Source organism: Bubalus bubalis, chromosome 3, assembly GCF_019923935.1.
Source record: "Bubalus bubalis isolate 160015118507 breed Murrah chromosome 3, NDDB_SH_1, whole genome shotgun sequence".
Classification (NCBI taxonomy): domain Eukaryota; kingdom Metazoa; phylum Chordata; class Mammalia; order Artiodactyla; family Bovidae; genus Bubalus; species Bubalus bubalis.
The window spans coordinates 131,887,323-131,911,256 of NC_059159.1; the positions used below are offsets into that span (position 1 = coordinate 131,887,323).

Below are 23,934 nucleotides of genomic sequence, written 5' to 3' on the forward strand. Positions count from 1 at the left end.
AGAGTGTGGTTTCAGTTTTCTACACCTCAACTCTGACAGATGGATGTTAGTGTTCTGGAACTAGAAGAGGTTGTAGGCAAAGTGTGTTAGTTGCTCAGTTGTGTCCAACTCTATGCAACCCCTTGGACTGTAGCCCACCAGGGTCCCCTGTCCATAGGATTCTCCAGGCAAGAATACTGGAGTGGGTAGCCATTCACTTCTCCAGGGGATCTTCTCAACCCAGGGATCGAACCTGGGTCTTCTGCATTGCAGGCAGATTCTTTACTGTCTGAGCCACAAGGGAAGCCCTTGGTTGCAAGCAGTAGACCCTCATATTGGTGTTGGTTATCTGAATGGTTCAGTCTGAAGATAGGTAAAAGTCTTCTGCTTCCAGCCAAGATGGTGTAACAGGGATCAGATTTACTCTATTGCTCAAGACAACTAAAAAATGGAACAAAATATGTGAAACAGTGGTTTTTGGACCTTGAACATCAGGCAGATCAGGACAGTGATCAGGGAGAGAGGAGAAGCAGATGAGGAGAATCTTATGATTACCCCCAGCTTACCACCTGAACAGAGTTTCTAGACTGCAGTGCAGGGAAGGGGAACCCAGGTGGAATCTTACAGTTCTGAGTTGAGAAGCTAGAGCTGGGGGTCCATGGAGATCAAAGTGCCCAGAATTCACAGGGCAGACAGAGAGAGAGCTGTACAGAGAGAGACTTCTGGAAGTTTCAGAGTCCTCCTTGAGTCTTCAGTTGAGTACTGATTAGGACTTGCATGTGAGGAAACTATGTGAGTCCAGGGAAAGAACCCCCAAAAGAAGAGAGGGAAACATCTTTGGGGCTCACATAGGATTAAGAGTAGCTTAAGAATACCAATTAGATTTTTTTTTTAAAAAGCCTCACGATTCATGGAGTAGTAGAACACTCAGTAGTAGAGCAGACGCAAACCTAGAAAGAGGCTGCTCTGGCCCACCAAACAAAGCTTAAAAGCAAGCCCCAAAAGGACCAATCTATTTTCAGTGAACACAGCTACATCCCAGAACAACACCAGGAGTGTTTACAAGAATATGAAAAAATATTTCACACTCAACAAAGGAAAAGTAGACTTCACAATGTCTAGCACCTAAAAAAGAAAATTGTCAGGTATGCAAAGAGGCAAATGGGGACAAAAATCAGTCAATAAAAACAGACCCGGAAATGACACAAATAAGAATAGACATTAAAAGTTATTATAATTATATTCCATATGTTCAAGAAGGTAGGGATGCTTAAATATCCCAAGAGAGATGGAGCATATATATTTTTTTAATTCCATATTGATTTGGAAGGGCTAAAAACAAAAAACAATGTCTGAGATGAAAAATATACTTGGTGGAATTAGCAGAAGCTTAGCCACAGTGAATAACATAGTAGTGAACGTAAAGACATGGCAATAGAAATTATCCAAAATGAAAAATAGAATAAAAAGGACTGGGGGAAAAAACTCAGTAGTTCTCAAGTAATATTGATGTACAGTATATAATGGTTCTCTCTCTCTCTATATATATATATTTTTATTTATATACACACACTAGATCAATAAAAGGATCTTTATACATGGATAGATATGAACAAATACATATTTAAATCAAATATCAAACATACTAAATATACTAAAAATACATATATTATTATATAGCTTAAATAAATAGACCAAAGCTTAATGTAGACATTGATAAGGAAAGAAAAAGACTTAAGAAAGACAACAAAAGTATGGGATTAAAAGCTTTGTATTTAGTAAATCCTATATTTTTCTGCTAATTGAGAAAATATAACCCTTTCCCCATCCTTCTTCTCTTCCTCTTCCTCCTTTTCTTTCTCTCCCTTCTTCAAATTTAAGATCAATTCAGCCTCTTAGCATGCAAAATCCCTTGAGGCAGATAACATTTTAAGCTGCTATCAGTCACCACACTGTGATGTGATGTGTTTGAGAAGAACAGACATGGATGGGGGGTGGGGTGGAGAAAAAGGAGGATGTTGCCATGTCCAAGGGGGAAAAAGATGTGGGAAAGGATATACGGAGGGTTGAGGTACCAAAGATAAATTATGTCATGATTTTAGCCAGGCTTATCTCTGCATTTAACTTCTGAGAATTAGCTCTCTGGCTTGAGCATGCATAGAAACATCACAAAGCATTTTGTTTTTCTTATTCAAACCTTACAAAAACCCTACCAGATGGGAATTATTCAACCCATTTTATAGTTGAGGAGCTGTAGCTTGGGGAAGTAAGTTTCAAATCTATTTCTATCTCCAGCCTGAACCTCTCCTTTGAACATCAAACTCTTTTGTATAAAAACTCACTCAACATCTCTCCCCGGGACTTTCCTGGTGGTCCAGTGGTTAAGAATCTGCCTGCCAGTGCAGGGGACGTGGGTTTGATCCCTGGTCCAGGAAGATTTCACATGCCTCGGAGCAACTAAGCCCATGTGCCACAGTCAGAGCCCAAGCACTGCAACTACTGACGCCTGTGCACCCGGAGCCGATGGTCCCCAACAAGAGAAGCCACCGCAGTGAGAAGGCCCCACTCATCGCACCTGGAGAAAGCCTGCACACAGCAATGCAGACACAGTGCAACCAAAAATAAATAAATAAGAAGTGTAAAAAAAGTTAAAAAAAAACCCCCATATCTCCCTGGATGTCTGATAGCACCTCAAACTGTTCAGATCAGATCACGAAGTTCTCACACCCATCCTCTAAAGATGCTCTTCCCTTAGTCTTTCCAATTTGCTTTGGACTGAATGTTTGTGGCCACCCCAAATCCATATGTTGAAGCCCTGATTCCCAATGTGATGGTGTTTGGAGGTGGGGCCTTTGGGGTGATTAGGTTTAGTTGAGGTTGCGAGGGTGGGGCCCTCATGATGGGATTTGTGCCCTTGTAAGAAGAGGCTCCAGAGAATTTTCTCTCTTCTTTCCTTCTCCATGTGAGGACACAGAGGAAAAACAGCTGTCTACAGGAGAGACAAGAGGTCTCTGGACTTCCCTGGTGGTCCAGTGGTTAAGAATCCACCTTGCAATGCAGGGGATGTGGGTTCCATCCCTGGTCAGGGAACTAAGATTCCACATGCTGAGAAGCAACCTAGCCTGAGCAATGCAACTACTGAGCCCTCACGCTCTAGAGCCCATGGGTCACAACTAGGGGATCCGAGCGTCACGCTGAAAGATCCCGCATTCGGCAACGAAGACCTGATGCAGCTAAATAAATAAATATTTTAGAAAGAAGGGAGCTATCACCAGAAACTGAACTGGCTAGCACCTTGATCTTGGACTTTCCACCCTCCAGAACTGTGGGAATAAATTTCTGTTGTTCAGGTCACTCAGTCTACGGTATCTAGTCATGGCAGCCTGAGCTGACTGACACCCTCTCAGAAAATGGGAAGTATCCACCCAGTCATCAGATAGCTCAATCTAACATGGGGACCCTCAATCCAAGTACTCTAACCTCTGGTTTAGGGTAAGTTTTGAAAGACAACCATTAATGTTCTTGTCTGGGGGAATTAGGTGTCTCCCTCATGGTCTGCATCCCCAGGAGGTAAGCCCTGAGATGTCTGTTAGTTCCTCTTTGCCTTTTTTCTTTCTCCTCTGGAGTTACAAAGTCCTCGAGGGTCTAGGATACTTGAGACACTACTTGTAGGAGGAACTTTGTGGTTGAAATACAGGAGCCTGAATGAAGGGTGGGGCAGGCTGGAGGTCCCGATGGTAATAAGGGGCCAATTTGAGAGGCTGAGCCCTGCAGAAGCTCATTCCTCCCCACAGGGCAGAGGGGAGGAGCTGAGCAAGGCAGAGAGGGATGGGCCTCACCATGGAAACTAGACGAGGCTTGGAAACCAAACCCTAAGTCTCCCTTTGCTAGTCCTTCCTGTGGATGCGTCCACGGAAATGTGGCTTGAAATTACAGCCCCCTGTCCCAGATGAAGCGTGGTGGTTAATACACGCCTCAAGAGCCAGATCACCAAGTTTGAAGGCCAGCTCTGAAGCACACCAGGTCGAACCTGCTACACACCTGTTTCCTCATCTGGAAGATGGTGATGATGATAGCACCCACCTCACAACACTGCCAGGAAGATTAAAGGATGATGGTGGCGCATGAAGAACTTAGGACCTCGCCTGACCAGTCAACTCTTATCTCACCCAATCTCCGGAGCTGAAAGCTGCCCTCAGCAAGCAGACCTGCAAAGCCGAGGGCCGCTGGGCCCTTGGCCATCAGATCCCCTCCCTTGCACTTCCCCAACTCAAGGCCCTTTGGGCAAGTGCCAGCCCCTTCCTGTTGAACCTCACTCTAGGATGACAGAGAGCAGGGCTTACTCACCCAGGTCCCTGTCTGAGGGGCCTCAAGGGCTCACAGGAAGTACCTAGGCCCTCAGAATCAGTAATTCTGACGAGCCCAGAAAGGTGTGAGGAAGACTCGCTTTTATGGGTGATTAAAAAAAAACAAACAAACTGGTGCTTGTTAGCTTTCTCCTCTGGAAGGTTCTTTGGATGTACCCTGCCATGTAGGGCCTGGTGCTGAGTCCCTGAGAGTCTGGATTCTGTGAAGTGAGACTCCTCTTGGAAAAGCTGCTCTGGGATTGTGGGGGAGGCACAGAGGGAGAGGTAGGGATGGAGGGAAGGAGGAGGGGTGTCAGGCACCTCACCTACCCAGTGTTGTTAGAAAGGGATTAAAATATTGCATGAAAATGGCAGAATCCTCATGTTTACTGCTTTTACTTTTTTCAAAGAGCTCTCCTGGGCATTATGTCTCTTGAAGCACCAGGGGCCTGGGATAGCATCTAACTCATTCTGGATCCCAAGAGACTGCAGAGACCGCCAGGGAGGTTTTATGAGCCCGCGCTGCATGTGAGGAAGTCAAAAACTCGGGGAGGAGAACCTGTGGCAACAGGAGGGGCGAGGCACAGAGAAAGAAGGAGAAGGTCAGGAGAGCAGGCTTCTCCATCCCCGCTTGCCAAGTGACCTTGGGCAAGATCCTTAACTACGTCTCTTGGCTTCAGGTTTCTCATCTGCAAACAGAGGATCAACTGAGAGAGCCCCATAGGACCTCACAATGAGACAAGGATGAGGAATACAAAGAGTATAATAGGCTCCCTAAAATGGGAGAGACAGTAAAATTGACTTCTCGAGAGATCACCTCTCCCAGGAGCCCAACTGTCCAGGAAATGGTGGAGCAACAGAAAGAGAAAGATGTTAACAAGCTAGAGGGGTGGGATGGGGTGGGAGTTGGGAGGGAGGGTCAAGAGGGAAAGGATGTATGTATACCTATGGCTGATTCATGTTGATGTATGGCAGAAACCAGTACAATATTTAAAGCTATTATCCTACAATTAAAAATAAAATTTAAGAAAAAGAAGGACAAGTGCCTACTGTAGGAAATTTCTCTGCACTCTAATTGGTTCCTTTGACGATTTTCCCCTTTGACGATTTTCCCCTTTTACCATCTCAAAGTAGACATTATCATTTGCTTTCACAGATGAGGGAAGTGAGGCTCAGAGGTGGAAAAACTAGGGAGCTAGTTGGATCCAGAACGGGGAATCTGAAAGCATACCTGTCTTTGTAGATCTTAAGCCCATGCTCTGCCCCTCCCCCCACCCCGCCAGGCTGCTTCCCTGATTCCCACCACCCCCACCCTCCCCACGCCCCCAACCTCCCCACGCTCGCCTCCAAAAACCCAGACAGAGGCATCTTACATAGGTCATGGTGGCTCGGAGACCCAAGCCACTTGGCTCACGTCTTCACTTTAGCCTGTTTAGTCTTGGTTTAGAACTCATTCTGACCTGCTTGGTTATCAGCCTTCCCATCCTGCCGCCTATCAGAAAGGACATAAGGATACCAATCATCTTTGACAGGAGCAAGAAATAACAGATGATGGGAGGAAAATAAATTTTAAAAGTGATTTTAGCAGTGTTGGGTGATTTTGTGTAGAAACAAATAACCCTACAAATTTCTTTGCTCCCTATAGCTATCACTTGTGAGTGATCTAAAAAAAACAAAAAGTCAGCCTTCCTTATGAAAATAAAATAAAATAAAGCCGTTATTCCTAAGGCAGAACTGGCTCCAGAGAAAGAAGCTCTGTGTTGGGTGGGGCAGTGGGACCACAAGCAGCTCAGACTCCTGTTCCTCAAGATCCCTGCTCTCCTCTCTGAAGCCCTGTTCTGGTCATGTTCCACCCTTACAGACACAGAACCAAGGCTTTGGTTCTCAGCTCTGTGCTGTGCTGTGCTGTGCTCAGTTCCTCAGCAGCGTCCAACTCTTTGCAACCCCATGGACTGTAGCCTGCCGGAATCCTCTGTCCACGGGATTTCTTAGGCAAGAATATTGCAGCAGCTTGCCATTTCCTTCTCCAGGGGATCTTTCCAACCCAGGGATTGAACCAATGTCTCTTACGTCTCCTGCCTTGGCAGGTGAATTCTTTGCCACTACATCACCTGGGAAGCCCTTTGTCCTCAGGACCACTGTGAAATGAGCGACACAGATTCATTGAAGACTTGGGGACAGCAAAAGGGAAGCTGATGAAGACGTTAACATGAAACCAGGTGACTGCTGCAAAATAGCCATCTGCTTGTCAAGTACATAATTAGTAACTGTTGATCAGATACCCGCCAGGTGCCAGCATAGTCCTGGGTTCAGGGCTTTCTGTTGTGAAGTAACTGGCTCACTCTGTTCTTTACTCTCCTGGAGTTGCCTGTGCCGTTGGAGGGAGTGTGTCACGTTGATTGGCAGCTTTTGACCCCTGGAGAGGGATGTGTCTTGTGTATGGTCCTGCCTGATTGCATATAAAGTCACCTGCAATACCACTTATCCACTCTACATTGTCAAACACACTGTACCATATAAGATACATATATTTGGTCTTTGTCTTTGGTTCCTGGCACTGAGCTCCTAAGACACTTGAAATTGGGACTTCCCTGGCCATCCAGGGGCTTCCCTGGTGGCTCAGACGGTGAAGAATCTGCTTGCAATGTGGGAGACCTGGGTTTAGTCCCTGGGTCGGGAAGATCTCCTGGAGGACGGCATGGCAACCCACTCTTGCCTGGAGAATCCCCGTGCACAGAGGAGCCTGGAGGGGGCTGGGGGTGAGTCTACAGTTCATGGGGTTGCAAAGAGTCAGACACAACTGAGTGACTAAGCACAGCACAGGTGGCCATCCAGAGGTTGGGACTCTGCAATTCCACTGCAGGGGGTTAGGGTTCCATCCCTGGTCAGGGAACTAAGATCTGGTGTGCCAGCAGCTAGGCTAAATAAAAAGAAGAAAAAAAGATACTTGGAATCTCCAGAGTGATGAGTGTCGTGTGTGTTTATGAGATGACTGGTGGCCGGGGCCCCTAGATAACTTCAAGATGGGGACTGGTCCCACAAAGACCAAGGTGTGATTAGACGGTGAGAACTTTCAGCCCCACCCCCAGATCACCAAGGTGAGGAGAGAAGGAGGAGATTGAGTCAATCAGCAATGGCCAATGATTCCGTCAATCACGCCTCTGTGATGAGACCTCGGGGAAGACCCTACACTACGGGACTTGGAGAGCTTCTGAGTTGGTGAGCACATCAAGGGGCTGGGAGGAGGGTGGTGCTCCTGAGGAGAACATGGAAGCCCCTGGGAAACCCGTGCCCCCCGACTTCCTTACCCTGGGCATCTCGCCCACTGGGCTGTTCCTTGAATTGTATCCTTTATAATAACTAGCAATAGGAGGAAAACTGCTTTCCTGAGTTCTGAGAGCTCTCCTAGCAGATTATTGAACCTGAAGTGGGAATGTGTAGTTGGGACCCTAACTCTCTAGCTAAGGTAAAGAGCAGTGTGGGCACCCTTGGTAACAATACTTGTGATGAACTTCTGAAGTGGGAGGTAATCTTGTGGACCAAGCCCTTAACCTGTGGAGTCTGATACTAAGTCTGGGTGGTTAGGTGAGTGTTGAATTGAATTGTAGGACTCTATGTTGGATAGATGGAGAGCTGGTTGTCAGTGTGGATAAAATCCCCACGTGCTAAGTTGCTTCAGTCGTGTCTGACTCTTTGTGACCCCATGAACTGTATAGCCTGCCAGGCTCCTCTTTCCCTGGGTTTCTCCAGGTGAGCATACTGGAGTGGGTTGCCATGCCCTCCTCCAGGGGATCTTCCTGACCCAAGGACTGAACCTGAGTCTCTTCTGTCTCCTGCATTGGCAGGCAGGTTCTTTACCACTAGTGCCACCTGGGAAGCCCCCAAACCCCCTATTTGGTGTCAGAAGCACAGGAAAACACTGCCTGGCCATTGGGGCAGCTTCCAGGGTTCTAATTCCATGTCCTGGAGGACTGATAATCAGAGCTACCTCCCTGGGAGGGCCAGGCTGGACCTGCCCACAGGGGCATGACCTTGACTGCTAGGATCCTGAAGGGCCTTGCTAGGGGCTCAGTAACTTCCGCTGCCGCACAGAAGAAACACTCGTAGGTAACAGGGGCATCCTCTGTGACAGATGTTTACAATGATGACCTGGAATCATTTAACAGAGGTTAAACTATGTTTGTTACATTGTTTAAGAAGGCAGGGTCGTGTGGAATCTATTTTAGAAAGACTGCCGTACAGAATGACTAAAATAAGAAGTTGGACTCCCTAAACCGGCAAGGTTCAATTATCCAGAAGATGAGCTTAGAAAGAACAGCTCACTCTCAAGTGTGGTATCATTGCAGGGCCATTTTTTTTTTTTTTTGGTGGCAAGGCATGTGGGATCTTAGCTCCCTGCCCAGGGATCGAACCAGCAGCCACTGCATTAGAAGCACAGACTCTTAATCAGTCCCTGTAGTGCCATAAAAAAAAAAAAAAAAAAAAAAGAACTTTATTTTTGGCTGTGCTGGGTCTTAGTTGCTACGGGCTTTTCTCTAGTTGTGGGGAGCGGGGGCTACTCTTTATTGCCATGTGCGAGGTTCTCATTGCAGTGACTTCTCTTTTTGTGGAGCACAGGCTCTAGGGTGAATGGGCTCAGTAGTCGAGACCACCAGGTGCTAGAGCACAGGCTCAATAGTTGTGGCACATGGGCTTAGCTGCTCCTTGGCATATGGGATCTTCCCAGATCAGGGATCGAGCCCGTGTCTTCTGCATTGGCAGGCGTACTCTTTACCACTGAGCCACCAGAGAACTGTGCCACCCGCCCCCACAACTGCAGTGCCATTTTTATCATTGATTCCGAGCCCCATGTCACTTCCTGAGCAGAGCAGTCCCCGTTCCCCAGGTCCCCTGTACCCTCATGGCTTGGGGCAGTGTTCCCGAGGACACTCATAATCCTGATGCGGAGGTGACGAGCTCCACCTGAGGCATTCTTAGCCCCTCCCCAGGCTGCAGTCTCTCCCTACACAGTCTGGATGCTGTGGACACCCTCTCTGCCACTCTGTCACGGCCCATCTCGGCTCCAGCTCCTGCCTCTGTAGAGAGGGGAGAAAGAACCATGTGGACTTCCTTACGGTCAGCTCCGTCTGCTGGGGTTCCAGTCTGTCTTAAAGGTTCACAGAGCCCTGTGGGTTCTGCTCCATAAACAGGCAAGAGAGCCTGCCCAAAGGCAGACCCCAGGACCTTCCGCTGCAGGAAAACTGTATGCTGTTATTGTTGTTCAGTCGTGTCTGACTCTTTGTGACCCCATGGACTGCAGCACGCCAGGCTTCCCTGTCCTTCACTATCTCCCAGAGTTTGCTCAAACTCATGTCCATTGAGTCGGTGATGCCATCCAACCATCTCATTCTCTGTATGAAAACCTGTATGTGACAGGAAGTTTTTCCAGCAGGAATTCCGGGCCCCAAGGTCACGCTGGGTTCACACAGGCTGTGAGTGGAATGGAGCAGCACGCTGAACCCTGGACCTCTCATCCCACGGGCCTTGCAAATAAGAAGAACCAGGGGACAAACCCGAAGGAGCATCCTGTGAAACAGACCCAGGATGGCACGAGCGCCTGGGACCTGAATTCCATCTCTCACTGATGGTGCCTTACGCTCTCATAGCTTAAGCGGGAAGACTCACCCCAGGAGCTTCAAACTGTTAAGAGCCAAATCCATTTGCCTGCTATCTGAGAAGCAGCCATGATTTTATGATTAAATACACAGATTTGGGAACCAGGCAGCTGGGTTTCAGATTCTGGCTTCATGACTCATCAGCTGTGTGACCTTGGGGTGAGTTGCTTAACCCATCTGTGCCTCAGTTTACTCACTTGTAAAGACTGGGATAATAACGACTGAGAAGAGTAAGTGGGTTAGTATTTCTAAAGCACTTAGAACAGTGCCTGTCACATGTCATTGTGCTAAATAAAACAAAGTAATCCTGCAAAGGCCAGGGACTGAAAAGATGAGACATACCCAATAAATGTCTTTGAGGCTCACATGTGTGGATTCTGTCTCATAGCTGACTCCTTGCCCCGGAGGCAGCGACTCCTGAATGGGGCTGCAGAGGAGGGAGTGCACGAAGGGTTAAACCCCCAAGTGAACAGAAAAACAAGTTCCATCTGGTCCCTGGGACAAAGCGACAGCCTGCAAAGCCCCCAGCCCGGGCTCCTGCTCAAAGGACACATTGCTTTTTAAAATTCCAACTTGTGGCTGCCTCGATCTATAAACCAACCAGTTCTCCACACCCTAGAGCTCGGAGCAGGATTCACAAATGGCAGCGAGACATTCGTGTTCCGAGAATAGGCATCTGAAAGTGTCTTTGCACTCGGGGTACCCAGCCCCCCAGCTTCCTGAGAGGCCCTGGGGCTAATGCTTCATCCTGGACTCCCTCTCAGAACAGGGATTGCCCTCCAGGCAGTAAAGAGAAAGCAGGCAAGAGGGCACACGGTCAAGGCTCTGACTGGGGCTGGGGCTTGGCTTAGATGCCCCACTTCAGCAAATGGTCCCTGGGACTCCGATGCATCAGCTGTTTTTGCCCTACTTCCCCATGCCACTGCTGGGACCCCACCCCTTAGGTGCCAGGCTGCGAGTGGAGAAAGGCTGATTAATGAGAACTATCAACACTCTGCAAGGCACTTGGGGACACTTTCAGAGAGGCAGTGGGCTTCTTCCTGGTTCCTGGGCAGGTCTGTGCATGGGGCAGGTTGTGCCCGGCAATCCCCTTGGGACTCCAGGTCCCTCCACACGTAGAAGGGGAGAGAGGGCCAGGATGAAACACAGGGTTCCCTATGGGCTTTTTCCTGAGGCAGGGCCCCTCAGTTTTACCTCCCCCTTCCCTGGACGCATACCCACGCCTACCCCAATAATGCTGAATCCAGCCCTAGCTCTAACCCTGCAGAGCAGGGAAGTAATTCACAAAAAAGTTGGGCAATTCAAAGTTACAGTTTCCACAGCAACCAGCACTCAGACCATTTGGGTAGCTGAAGCCTTTTCCTCTTAGCATTCACTCTTTTTTCTCCCCAAATAGCTTTTCTCCCCCTTATTATTAAAGTAATACACATTTACTGGAGAACATATGGAAATTACAGACAAGTGTAAAAGAGAAAATAAAAATCACCCTTAATCCCACCACTCAGAGCGATCCAATGTTAACATTTTGATGTATTCTTCATACGTCTAGTTCTTTTTTTTTTGCATGCATGCATAAAAAGATATAATTTTTGAAAATTGGGACTATAGTGAAATTACTGTTTTATCATTTGGTTTCTTTCACTTAAAAACATATTGTAAGACTTTCCCATAGCCTTAAATAGTCCCCGAGAACATGATTTTTTAATAGCTACATGGTACTCTTTCATATGGATAGAACATATTCTATTTAACCAATCTATTGTTGAACTTTTAGATGGCTTTCCTTTTTTCTTTTGCTATTTTGAATAACACAACAATGAACATCCTTTTCCATCAATTTGTGTGCATGTCTCATTAATCAGATTAGAATAAATTCATAGAGCTAAAATTATTGTTCAAGTGCAATGAACATGTGAATAATTTTAATATGCATTATCAAATCACCCTCCAGAAAGGTTGAAGTAATTTGTATTTCTACCTGTAATGTACACTCTTCTTTAAAAAAATCCAAAGTACAAATTTGGTAGGTTTTAAACAAAATCTATACTGTTTTAAAAAATTATGGGTCTTTGAATTATAAGTAGAATTGAGTTTTCCCCTCACATTTTAAATGTACTTTCTTCTGCTTATAATCATCTATGAATATCCTTTGCCCCCTTTTTCTATGCGATATTCATCTTCTCCTTATTGATTTATAAGAGCTTTTATGCAATAAAGATAATAATCCTTTGCCATATTTGTGGCACATATGTTCTCTCAGTTTGTCATTGGATTTTTATTTTGTTTATGGCATTTTTTAAAGTGCAGAAGTTTCAAATATTATTGTAACTCACATCCCTCTTTTTTTTCCCTTCTGACTTTGTCTTGATTTTTATGCCTAGGCAGACCCTCCCTAACCTACAACCCAACACACATTTATCTGTAGGTTGCTTTCCCAGCCATTTTATGGCTTTGTGGTTTTGATTTCACACTGACTGCTCTAAACCACCTGGATTTCTTGTACAGGTGGGGTTCTGCATTTGCTTGTCTGAGGCTGGAGTTGGCAGGGCCAGGTCAGAGGTTGTTGCCAGGGAGATGCAGGAATTGACCTGCCGCTCCTGCCTTTCAGGAGATCTCAGCCTTGTAGGCACCTTTCCACGGAGCCCTGGTTTTTTGCTAGTGAATGGGAGAAATGAGCAGGGAGGAGGAAATAGCTGTTCCACGATTACACGCTGGAAAAGGTACACACCTCACGTGGCTTTGTTTCCCGTCTGAGATGGGGAGGTGGAGGATGGGGAGCGCCAGATGCATGAGAGCTGGTGAGCAGCTTCAGTCTGAGCATGTTAGCAATCCAGGGATTCGACTCCAAACCTGAAATTAACCATCATTCTATTTGAAGAAAGAACTAAAGGCAGTCTCACTGGCATTGTTGTTGTTCAGTCGCTCAGTCGTGTCTGACGCTTTGCAAACCCATGGACTGCAGCACGCCAGGCTTCCCTGTCCTTCACTATCTCCCGGAGTTTGCTCAAACTCGTGTCCATTGAGTCAGTGATGCTATCCAACCATCTCATCTTCTGTCACCCACTTCTCCTCCTGCCTTCAATCTCTCCCAGCATCAGGGTCTTGCATTTCACCAAATACCAGGTTTGCGTGAAGAAGAGGTACAGGATGAGGGGGTGGGGTTTTAATGGGGAGAGGGCACCTGAAACTTCAGCTTCCCGGAGATTGGCTCTTCTCTTCCAGCAGTCACCCGTAGGGCCCCAGGAGTCAATGAATACCTACCTGGTGGGATGCTGTGATCCTGAGCAGAGGGATGCCATCTGAGAAGATGCTGTGGCAGACTGCCCATCTCTGTCCAGCCTCAGGAGACTACTGCCTTCCTTCCATTGTCCCTATTTCAGTTCAGCCTCCCCACCCCTCCCCAAAGTTTTTGCCAAGGCTGCTTGCCCAGTTTCTAAAGTGATCTCTGCCCGTGATGACAAGGCAAAGGATTTACTCATCCATTCCATAGGTTTGCGTGTGTGTTCAGGTGCTTCAGTCATGTCTGAGTCTTTGCGACCCCATGGACTGTAGTCTGCCACCAGACTCCTCTGCCCATGGGATTCTCTAGGCAGGAATACTGCAGTGGGTTACCATGCCCTCCTCTAGAGGATTTTCCCAACCCAGGGATCGAACCTACGTCTCCTGTGCCTCCTGCATTGCAAGTGGATTATTTACCACTAGAGCCACTTGGGAAACCCTTCCAAAGGTTTCCTAGTGTCTATTCTCTGCATAGCACTGTGTCCAGTCATAGAGCTCTATTCCTTTCCAATGAGGTATAAAACATTTCCCTTCCATCTCTAGCTCTCTTCTGCTATCCCTGCTTAACCCTTAAACCTCCCCTACAACCCTCTGCCTTGTATACCATGTCTTCTAGATATTGCCTCCACTGTCGTGTTGCAGGATGCACTAGGCACCTAGGTGTTGGAGAAGATTATTATAACCACCATCTCCACTACCACCACCATCACCATCATCATTCTTGGAATGCTTCCTGTGTCGGCACTGACAGGCTTTATATATGTGATCTCTCGCAACCATCATTCAATAATCTTCATTCAGAAAAGATCTATTGTGTCTACAATGTAGCAGAGAAGGAGAAGAAGGAAGCAGATAAGACAGTTGGACAGCATCACTGATTCAATGGACATAAACTTGAGTAAACTCCGGGAGATAGTGAAAGACTGGGAGGCCTGGCACGCTGGAGTCCATGGGGTTGCAAAGAGTTGGACACGACTTGGCAACTGAATAGCAGCAACAATGCGGCAGACACTGCTAGTGCTTGGGATGCATCAGCGAATAAACCAAAGATTCTTGCCCTCGTGGAGCTTATATTCTAGCTGTGGGGTCAGGGCGGGGAAAGGCAAACAAAACATAAACACAATAACTGAAGAAATGATGTGTAGGTTAGAAGGTGATAAACACGACGGGAAGAAGTAGAGAGGGATGAGGGGCTCAGGGTGCCAGGCCGAGGGGCTGGGAAGGCCTCCTGGAGGTGATGGCATTTAAGCAGAGTCAGAAGCAGGTGAGGATGTGACGATGTGACGGGGGAGAAGGGACACAAGCAGAGGGAAGCACTGCACAGAGGCCCTGGAGCGTGGCTGCTGTGGTCCAGAAGCAGATGAGACGCTAGGCGGCCTGGAGCCAGCGAGCCAGGCGAAAATAGCAGGACTGAGGTCAGAAGGGTGACAGTGGGCCAGGTCACAGGGGCTCCTGTAAGCCAGTGTGAGTACTTTGGCTCTTACTTTCTGGTGACCTGAGGAGAAATGGAAGGATTCTGAGCAGAGGAGTGAGCTGATCTGACCAGGAGATGTAAAGGCTTGCTCTGGCCGCTCTGTTGAGGACAGGCTGGCTGTTCAGGGTAGCTGTGGTAGCCTGGAGACCAGGTAGGAGGCTGTTGCAATAATTCAGGCAGAGACAGTGTGGCCCTGGCGAGGGTGTTAACAGCGGAGGAGAGACGAGTGGTCAGAGACTGGACAGATTCTGCAAGCAAAGCCAAGAGCGTTTCCTGGTGGGATGGATGTGTGGTGGGAGAGACGGGGCAGTTACTCAAGATGCCAGGATGTCCAGCTGGCACAACTTGGGGCTGGGGCAGCCCTGTGCTGAGACAGGGATGATGGCAGACGGTGCGCATTGGGGGAGGGTGGGGACGGAGCACTGGCATTGCATATGTTGGCTGTGAGGGTCCATCAGACACCCCCGTGGCCATGTGAGTAGGAGAGCATACAGGTGACATTTACAGACATGACACTGAGGCCTGGGGTATCCCGCAAGGAGAGGCTGGTGGGAGGAGGAGCACCCTGCAGAGGGGATGAAGAAGTCAAGAACTAGAAACGGGTGGGAGTGTGGGTGCCTGAAGCCAGGTGGAAAACATGCATCTAGGAGGAAGAGGTGACCAACTGGACCAAATGCTACTAATGGACCAGGAAAAGACCGGGACAGATAACTGGCCGCTCATCCACCAGAAGTGGATCTTATACCCATTTTAAGGTGAGGGAAAGGAATCTCAGCGAGAAGCAACCTGCCCAAGGTCATAGTGCTACGGGCAACAGATTAGGGTGTGAGAGGAGGTCTGTGCAAGGCCAGGGACCTGCAAGCTTCTCAGACCAACCCCGGGGCTCCAAGTGCTCTGTGAACGGAAAAACCAACTCTCACAGCTGGCAGCTCTCAGTCCCGCCAGACCATCCTGACTCTGCAGGTCAAGTCTGCAGGCAAGCAAAATGGGATGAACAGAGGACCATAAGCACAATTTAAAATAACTTTTTACTACCATTTGGGATGTGAGGGCCTGTCTTTGCCCTTCTCCTTGCCTTCCAACTGGTTATTTCACCCACCAGTCTACCAGCCTGGCCCCTAGGGCATTTCAAGTTAGTGGTGCCCAGTGTCAGAAATTCCACTCCAGGCATATTTGTATTTGAATAGGAGGGCACCCCCACAGCCACCAGGCCCAGTAAAGGTGAGCAAGGAGTGCGGAGACTTGCACACTCGACCCAAATCAGGGACCCTCTGTTTCTCCATTACCAGGTTAAGTCTCCACCATCCCAAGGCCCTGGCCGTTGCCTCCCTGTGCCTGAGACCTTGGCCACTCAGCCCGCTCACCTTGATGGGGCGGGATGACGGTCGTCTATCTCCCTCTGGTGTTGGCTCTTGGAATTGCAGCCTCGGGAGAGCGAAGAGGCCAGCTCCGCCTTCCAACCCGCAGGGCCTGGAGAGCCACGCCTACCAGCCGGGCAGGCCCTGCTCCTTCCTGGCCCTCTGGGCCTTGCCCGCCCCTACGGGGACATCTAGAGTCTCCGCGTGCCCAACGTCACCGGCAGAACTCAGACCTGGGAATTAAAATGCCCCATGGATTGTCCTGACTCTGCCTTGGATTGTCGGGGCAGACTTGCAGGTGGGGAGCAAACCGTCCCTGATTTCTTCACATTTCTGCATGCCCCCCGTCCCCTCAACCTGTCCCTTTGCTATAAGTCACTTGACATTGCCAGGCCCCAACCCCCAGCAGCCACCCCAGCTCCCAGTCTTCTCAGGCCCTTGGCTGGGGAGGCCTCAGACTGCAGTGGGTGCCCCTTCCTAGCAGATGCCCTCCCCACCTCCTCCCCTCTCCCCTCACCCCTCAGTCCGCAAGTGTTAACAAACAATAAAGGACATTATGCTTCATTTTAAATTCCTCCCAGTCTTTCTCCGAACTCCTCTGTAAAGCCACCTCCCCCTCTCCAGCAAGAACCTACAAAAGTCACTGCGGGGCGTTCAAAGTTCACGTGTTCGTCCCTCTAAATGGCTCCAATCAAGGCTGTGCAGCGATTTTAAAATACAAGAGACTTCTGCCCACACTCCCAGCAGACCACCGAGAACAGATCCCAAGGGTGCGGCGACCCCCCACCCCCACCCCACCCTGGACCCCAACACACACTGGCTGAATGACCTTTATTCTTTAAACCCGGATGCAAACCCACTGAACTGGCCCTTCAGGCCCCATCTGCCCCCTCAGTGAAGCAGCCCACACAGTGTTTTCAAAGGAACATTATTTGATCTGAAAAACATCTGGAGCCTGTTTCCCCAGCACTTGACCGGGAGCTCTCAGCGGACATCAGAGGCTCAGTCACTGAACAAACACCCTCTCTGCCGGTGCTCCCAGGAATAACCCTGTGGACTGGGAATGGCAGATTTATAGAAAGGTCTGACCAGGGCTTCTGTAAACTCTGGAGCAGAGAGTATGACAATGGAAAAGGTGGTGGGGGATAAAGAGGACTGGAAATGAAGGTCAAGGCCAAGAAGCTCCCTAACGAAGGCGCCCAGGAGCAAAACATCAGCCATGGAAGGGCTCCTCCTGAGGTCATCCTCTTAACAATGACTGCAACTTACATTCGCACAGCTACAAGATGCCCCTCGTGGGCAGCAACGTATAAGACCCCGATGCTGGGAAAGATTGAAGGCAGGAGGAGAAGGGAACGACAGAGGATGAGATGGTTGGATGGCATCACCAACTCAATGGACATGAGTTTGAGCAAACTCCAGGAGATGGCAAAAGACAGGGAAGCCTGGCATGCTGCAGTCCATGGGGTCACAAAGAGTCAGACATGACTGAGTGACTGAACAACAACAACTGGCTCCCGGGACAGTGTCCCGCAGTGGGGCAGGATCTGCTCCAGGAAACAGATGCGTGCATGACACCCTGAGTCCCGCATGGACATCCAGGACTCTTCTCTGGGACTCGGGGGTGCATTTGAGAAGCAACATCTTGAAGGTGATAGAGCAGTGAACTGAGAGGTGGGACACCTGCCATCCAGGGCTGATTCCTCCACTCCCCAGCTTGGGCGAGCTTAACCTTGACCTTGGGAAGTGTTTCTCATCCTGCAGTTGTGGGGATAATCCCTACTTGGCCTAACTCCCAGCATTGCTAGGAGGATCATGTGAAATCCTGCATAGGGAGTTTCTCTATGACCTCAGACTCTGACTACAAAGGTTAGAGACGGCCATGAACATCGTCCTTTTCACCTGGCCCTGTTGTGGCCAGAGGCACCCCCAAAAAGATGGCTGGGTGGCCCCGAGCTGGGGTGGGAAAGAGTGGGGTGATTTTAGCAGCATTCAAGCAAGGACAAAGGATAAAATGACACGTGACTCTCTTCCATACAAGCATCCTTACCTGGGTGCTGGGTGGTCTGCCCACCTGCCTTCCCAGGCCTGTCTCCACCTATCAGCCCGCTTCTCTGTTACCACCTCACCAGCTCCTCTCAGAGCCTCCAGGAGCCCAACCCTCCTCCTGTGCCCTTTACCCTTCAGACTACAAAGCAGTCTTTTATTGTATGACAAGCTATACCATTTATTACTCTTCTGTCATGTGCCTGGCACTGGGTTGCAGTTGCGCCTCATTAATTAATTCTTCCCTAAAGCATCACAGGTGTGAAGCATCACGTGGGTGAACCCCCTCCAGTAGACTCTGTACCGTGTCCTGACTTGACCTTCTCCCTAGGCCCACTGCCCTGAAACTCCTCTCCTGCTTGCTGGAGAGCAGCGCCAGGGTTTGACAGATCTGACAGCTCTTCCCTAGCCTGGCCCTTCAGCAACCTCTCTCTCGCCAGTCTGACCTGACCTCTGCCACTGGCTGCTGCTGGCCACTCCGTATCCTCCCCAGTCCCCTGAGGAGCCCTGCCTCCTGGAACACTCCATCCTGTGCCCCCAGATGCCAAGGACCCAAAGCTAGGCCTCCAGCCCTGCCTTCTCTTCCCAGTATTAGACGGATCTGCTCACTGGGTGCACACAGGGGCCTCAGTGAGGCAAAGCTGCTGCCACTCACTGCCCGTGGTCCCTGTGGATCCAAGCCTTCTCCTGTGTCCCTTGTTTGGTGACCGCACCGCTGTTAGGGACATTGCCCGATAATGCCCTCCCTCCCAATTATTATTAACAGCACCTTCCCTTCACTCTCCATAACGTCTTGCTTTGGGGGATAAGTTTACATGCTCAGCTTAACCCTCAGGCACCCACCTGCCTGTTGCAGAAACCCGACAGCTGTCCCGGCTGTCTCCTTCCTAGCGATACCCATTCCTCCGCTGTCACCAAGCCCAGTGGACTTGACCGCCTTTATACCTTCAGACTCCTGCCCTGGTCCACGCCATCACCCTCGGCTTCAGCAGGCTCATGCTGCCTCCAGCCTTGTGTTTCTCCCACCCACCCACAGGCCCAAGGGACCTTCCTGAATTGTCAATCTGATCACCTGTACCAGCCTGAAAATCAAATGGTGACCTTCCCACTTCCCCAGCCTGGCTTCCAGATAAAGACTAGATTCCACACCAGTGCCCACGAAGCAGCATCTGTGGCCCCTTCAGAGTGTGGTCCTTCCCCCTCTGGAGCCTCAGCCCTCACCCGGCTGCCCCAGCTTCCTATTTGTCACTGGCACAGCTCAGCTCGGGGTCCCTTCCCCCTGGAAGCATCTCCAGGCCCCGGCTCAGCTTGGCTGCCCTCCCTGGCCCTCATGGTGCCTGAGGTCCCTCTCCTGAAGCACTGACACGGTGTCCCTGCGCTCCATGCATCTGTCCATCTCTCCACCTTAGACTGGGAGCTCAGGGGTGGTGCCCTTTATCTTTGAGTTTGCAGCACTAACGGGGTGCCTGTGGTTCAACAACTTGTGCACCAGCTGCTGTCCCAGGAGCAACTGCGCTTGGCTGCCCCCTGAATGTGGGCACGTTCCCTCTCAGCATCTTTTCAAAAATGAGCTGGGTGGATCTGCTAATCCATCAGGGGCTGCTCCCGGGTGTTGGAGCCCTGTGTCCTAATCCTCTCATGATGGCAGCAGCTCCCATTGTTCTGCTCCGCGTATAAAAAGGATGGGAGCTCCTGGGGATGTATCCAGAGAAAAACATGATCTGAGAGGATACACGCACCCCAGTGTTCACCATAGCACTGTTTACAATAGCCAAGACACGGGAGCAACCTAAATGTCCATCGACAGATAAGTGGATAAAGAAGGTGTGGGACGTTCATGCAATGGAATATTAGCCATTAGAGAGAATGAAATAATGCCATTTACAACAACATGGATGGACCTAGAGACTGTCACACTGAGTGAAGTAAGTCTGATAGAGAAAGAGAAATATGTTATCCCTTATATGTTGGGATTAGAAACATAGAAATATGTAATCCCTTATATGTTTAGATTCAACATCTCTTCTATGTTGAATCTAAAAGGAATTAGTACAAATGAACTTAGAAAACAGAAAGAGACTCACAGACTTAGAGAATGAACTTATGGTTGCCTGTACACATGGCTATATTTTAAATGGATAACTAACAAGGACCTTCCATAAAAGCACATGGAATTCTGCTCAATGTTATGTGGCAGCCTGGCTGAGAGGGGAGTTTGTGGGGAGAATGGATATATGTGTACGTATGGCTGAGTCCCTTTGCTGTCCACCTGAAACTATCACAACATTGTTGATCGGCTGTATTTCTGTATATCGTAAAAAGTTAGAAAAAGAAGAAGAATGATAGGCAGTGGGCTGGGAAGCTCCGAGTCTCTTTCATCGAGAATGGTCTCTGACTCTCCCACACGTGCATGTCTCCAGATTTCCAGACCTCTATAAGACTCGTGCTGAAACTTGCGTCTCTGCCTTGGGCCGATGAGGGCAAGGAGGTGGTCCCCAAAAGGCAACCACACAGATGCCGTAGGTGCCGTGTGACGTGGGGACACGCCTACTCAGCCCGGGGCCGGGGGGTGGGGGGGGACACTCAGGGTCACTGGCTTGCTGGGGAGGAGAACAGATTGGAAAGCCGAAGGCCCACAGGAAGGATGGCTGTGGTCTGTGTTCCTTCCCTCTAATGCAATGCACACTCCCCACTTAACAGCAATTTCTTCCCTTCAAAAGGATTCCAGCTGTTTAAATTCAAGGTGAAGAATAAGCCACAGTCAAGAAGCTTCTCAGAGGCCTTTCAGTCTTCACTGGCTCGAGAAGGGGATGCGTTTTAAGATGTTTGCCTTTTAACGTTTGTCACAGCACCAGGGGAGGGAAGTTTCTTGTTTCATCACCTCTCTTGGCTCTCTGTGGCTTTTGGCACTGGGACCAGCCATATTTTCCTGCACTACTCTGCCTTCTGGGGGGCCCACCCTATTTCCTCTTCTCTCGCTGCTTCCTCCTACCCACCCCCAGCCCCCCACCTATCCTGGCAGGGGAGAGACTAATGCTGGCCTGGGGTTCTGCTGAGGCCCCAGGACACCCAGCAGCTTGAAGCACAAACCACGGGGCTCACGCGCCTCAGAACTGATGCTCCAAGAGGTGTGTCCGTCCACCTGCCATTCATGCATTCCTTCCTTCCTTTATTCATCTGGCTACCTGGCCACCCAGTCAGCCAGCGTGGGGTCTGTGATGCTGGTAGGGGCTGTGGGTAGTTCAAAGAAATACAACACATGGTCTTGCTCTCCGAGAGCTCATAAATCAGTTGACGCTACAGGAGATATGCACAGGCAACCACAGTACAAGACAGAGGGAAGCAAACGCTGGGTTTGGAGGGTAGGGGATGTGAAAAATGCTCGGAGAAAGAAGAGACCCAACAAAGATTGGGGGGAGGGAAGCGTTACTCAGAGGAAGGCAGTCAGGGAAAGCTTCTCAGAGGAGGAAGCATTTTGGTAGGGGCGGGGAGTACGGGAGTACAGGGTCCAAGTCTGGGGAAGGGGCCTAAGCCGGCAGGAAGACCTCTACTGGGCAGAGAGCCTAGTCCCCCGCCCACTGCACGGCTCCTTCCAGGGCTTCAGGGCTTGCTTCGTGGGTGGGCTTCCTGGGCGTGTCCCCTGTAAGCTGCTTTGATCACCTTTGAAAGGCAACATCTCCAGGTAGTCAGTCACCAGCCTCTTGCCCTTTTCCATCAGACCCAGAGGCAATGCCTTCCTCCTCTTCATTGTCACTAAGGACTCGGGCTTCCCTGCCCCCACTTTAAAGGGACTCTGCACTTTTTCTCTCCTGTTTCCTGTTAAATATCCTATCTGCCTTCTGAAAACCTGCCCCTTGATGCTCCTTTGGGGGGTACCATCCTCTTCTGCTCTCAGCCCTTGTAGAGTAAATGGGGCTGCCCAGCATCACTGTTTGGGTCAGGGATGAACACGGGATCCAAGCAGGACAAATCTGGGGACTTTTAATGGTTGGATGGGGTCAATCTATATCCAGTGGGTTAATAAACTAGTAAAACATAACTCTGAAGCTGATAGAGTCATCTTTGTCATTACAGGAAAGTGTGTTTACACACAAAACCAGCACAGAAAAAACAAGTAGAGAAAAGGGACAGACAGCTTTCTGATGATGTTGATTGAGCACCTGGATCCAGCCATGCCTGAAGTTATCCCTGGAGTTTTCAGTTTGTGAACCAGTAATGCCTTCCTTCTTTTCTCTTGTCACAAGCCAGTTTGAGTTGATTTTTGTCTCTTGCCACCGACAATCTCAACTAAATAAATACTTAACTTGATGAGCACGTTAAATGAAACAATGCATGAACAGTATTCAACATGAAGTGGGTATCACCCAATAAATGGTAGCTTTTGACACTCTAGCTGAACCTGCCTTCTCAATGGACAGATTTCTGTAAACTTTATAGTTCTATAGCAGTAGAATTCTACTTTTCCTTTCTTTCTTTCCACCACTTTGGCCAGACTGTCCTTTGTGAAATCTCTGCTTTCCTTGGATTTCTTATCTACAGCTCTGCATCCTTCGTAAATCTCCAGGTTTTCTCCCCTGCCCCACTCTGGGCTGAGGCAGGGTGGGAGATTGCAGGATCTGGAGGGGGTGATATTTTCTTTGCATTTTGTGTTCATGCCCAAGGACCATCAGTACCAACTGCTGCTGCTGCTGCTAAGTCGCTTCAGTTGTGTCCGACTCTGTGTGACCCCATAGACGGCAGCCCACCAGGCTCCTCTGTCCCTGGGAATCTCCAGGCAAGAATACTGGAGTGGGTTGCCATTTCCCTCTCCAATGCATGAAAGTGAAAAGGGAAAGTGAAGTCGCTCAGTTGTGCCCGACTCTTAGCAACCCCATGGACTGCAGCCTAGTCCAAGTCAAATGCAAAGGCTTCCCAAACTGGCTTCAAACTTGTTGTGGCCAAGAGCACCAGGGACTCAGGAAAGTCTACACTGCCATCTAGTGGACATATGTGACAACATCGCATGGAATGGAGCAATATCACTGGGAATGGAGCTCTTGGCTTAGACTCCCTCTTGGAACAGTCATTGGGCTCTGAAAGTATTTGGTCCAAACTCCTCACTCCTTAAGGACAAGTGAATTAAGGGTGAAGTCAAGAGTCCTGTCTCATGGAGTAAGCATTATACCTTTCCTTGGAGGAACAGGCTCCTGCCCTGAGTTACAGTCACAGAGGCTTATGTTTCCTCCACTTCTCCCACCTATCTATGTTATGACCCAGGCGGAGGGTTTCTGGTGGGGAGGGCTGACATGAGCATGTGTGTGTGTATGTGCACACACGTGTGCATGTGTGGCAGGCTTGGGAGGGCTGAGGAAGAGGACACCCAGAAAGTCTCTCATGACTAGCTTGCTTAGCCTCCCAGAGGAAAGGATGTTTGTCAACGCTGCAGACACAATAGCCTGTCAAAGCTTCATGTTCTCAGCCTCATCAATTATGAGACAGATCACCATGTATTTGTTCCCTGATAGTGAAAGTCAGTTAAAGAAAGAAAAAACTCTCAGGAATTCTCTGGCGGTCCAGTGGTCAGGACTCTGTGGTCTCACTGCCAGGGCCCTGGGTTCAATCCCTAAATCGGGGAACTAAGATCCCACAAGCCACAAGCCATGGCTAAAAGAATAGAAAGAAAAGAAAAATCTCCCTCTTTGTTTCTGAGTAGTCTTCACATCCCCCGACTCGAGAACCTGGCATCTCGTTATCCTTGTGCTGACAGCCCCCAGGCTGGGCCAACAGAGGTGTGGAGCCCTCTGCGGCCCCCCCTGCCA

The 23,934-nt window shown here is 49.3% G+C and overlaps 1 protein-coding gene across 5 annotated transcripts in view; it reads right to left on the minus strand.

The window, feature by feature from the left end:
* PEBP4 (phosphatidylethanolamine binding protein 4) overlaps positions 1–23,934 on the minus strand; it is a 223,101-nt gene that overhangs the window by 186,440 nt on the left and 12,727 nt on the right. The window lies entirely within an intron of this gene.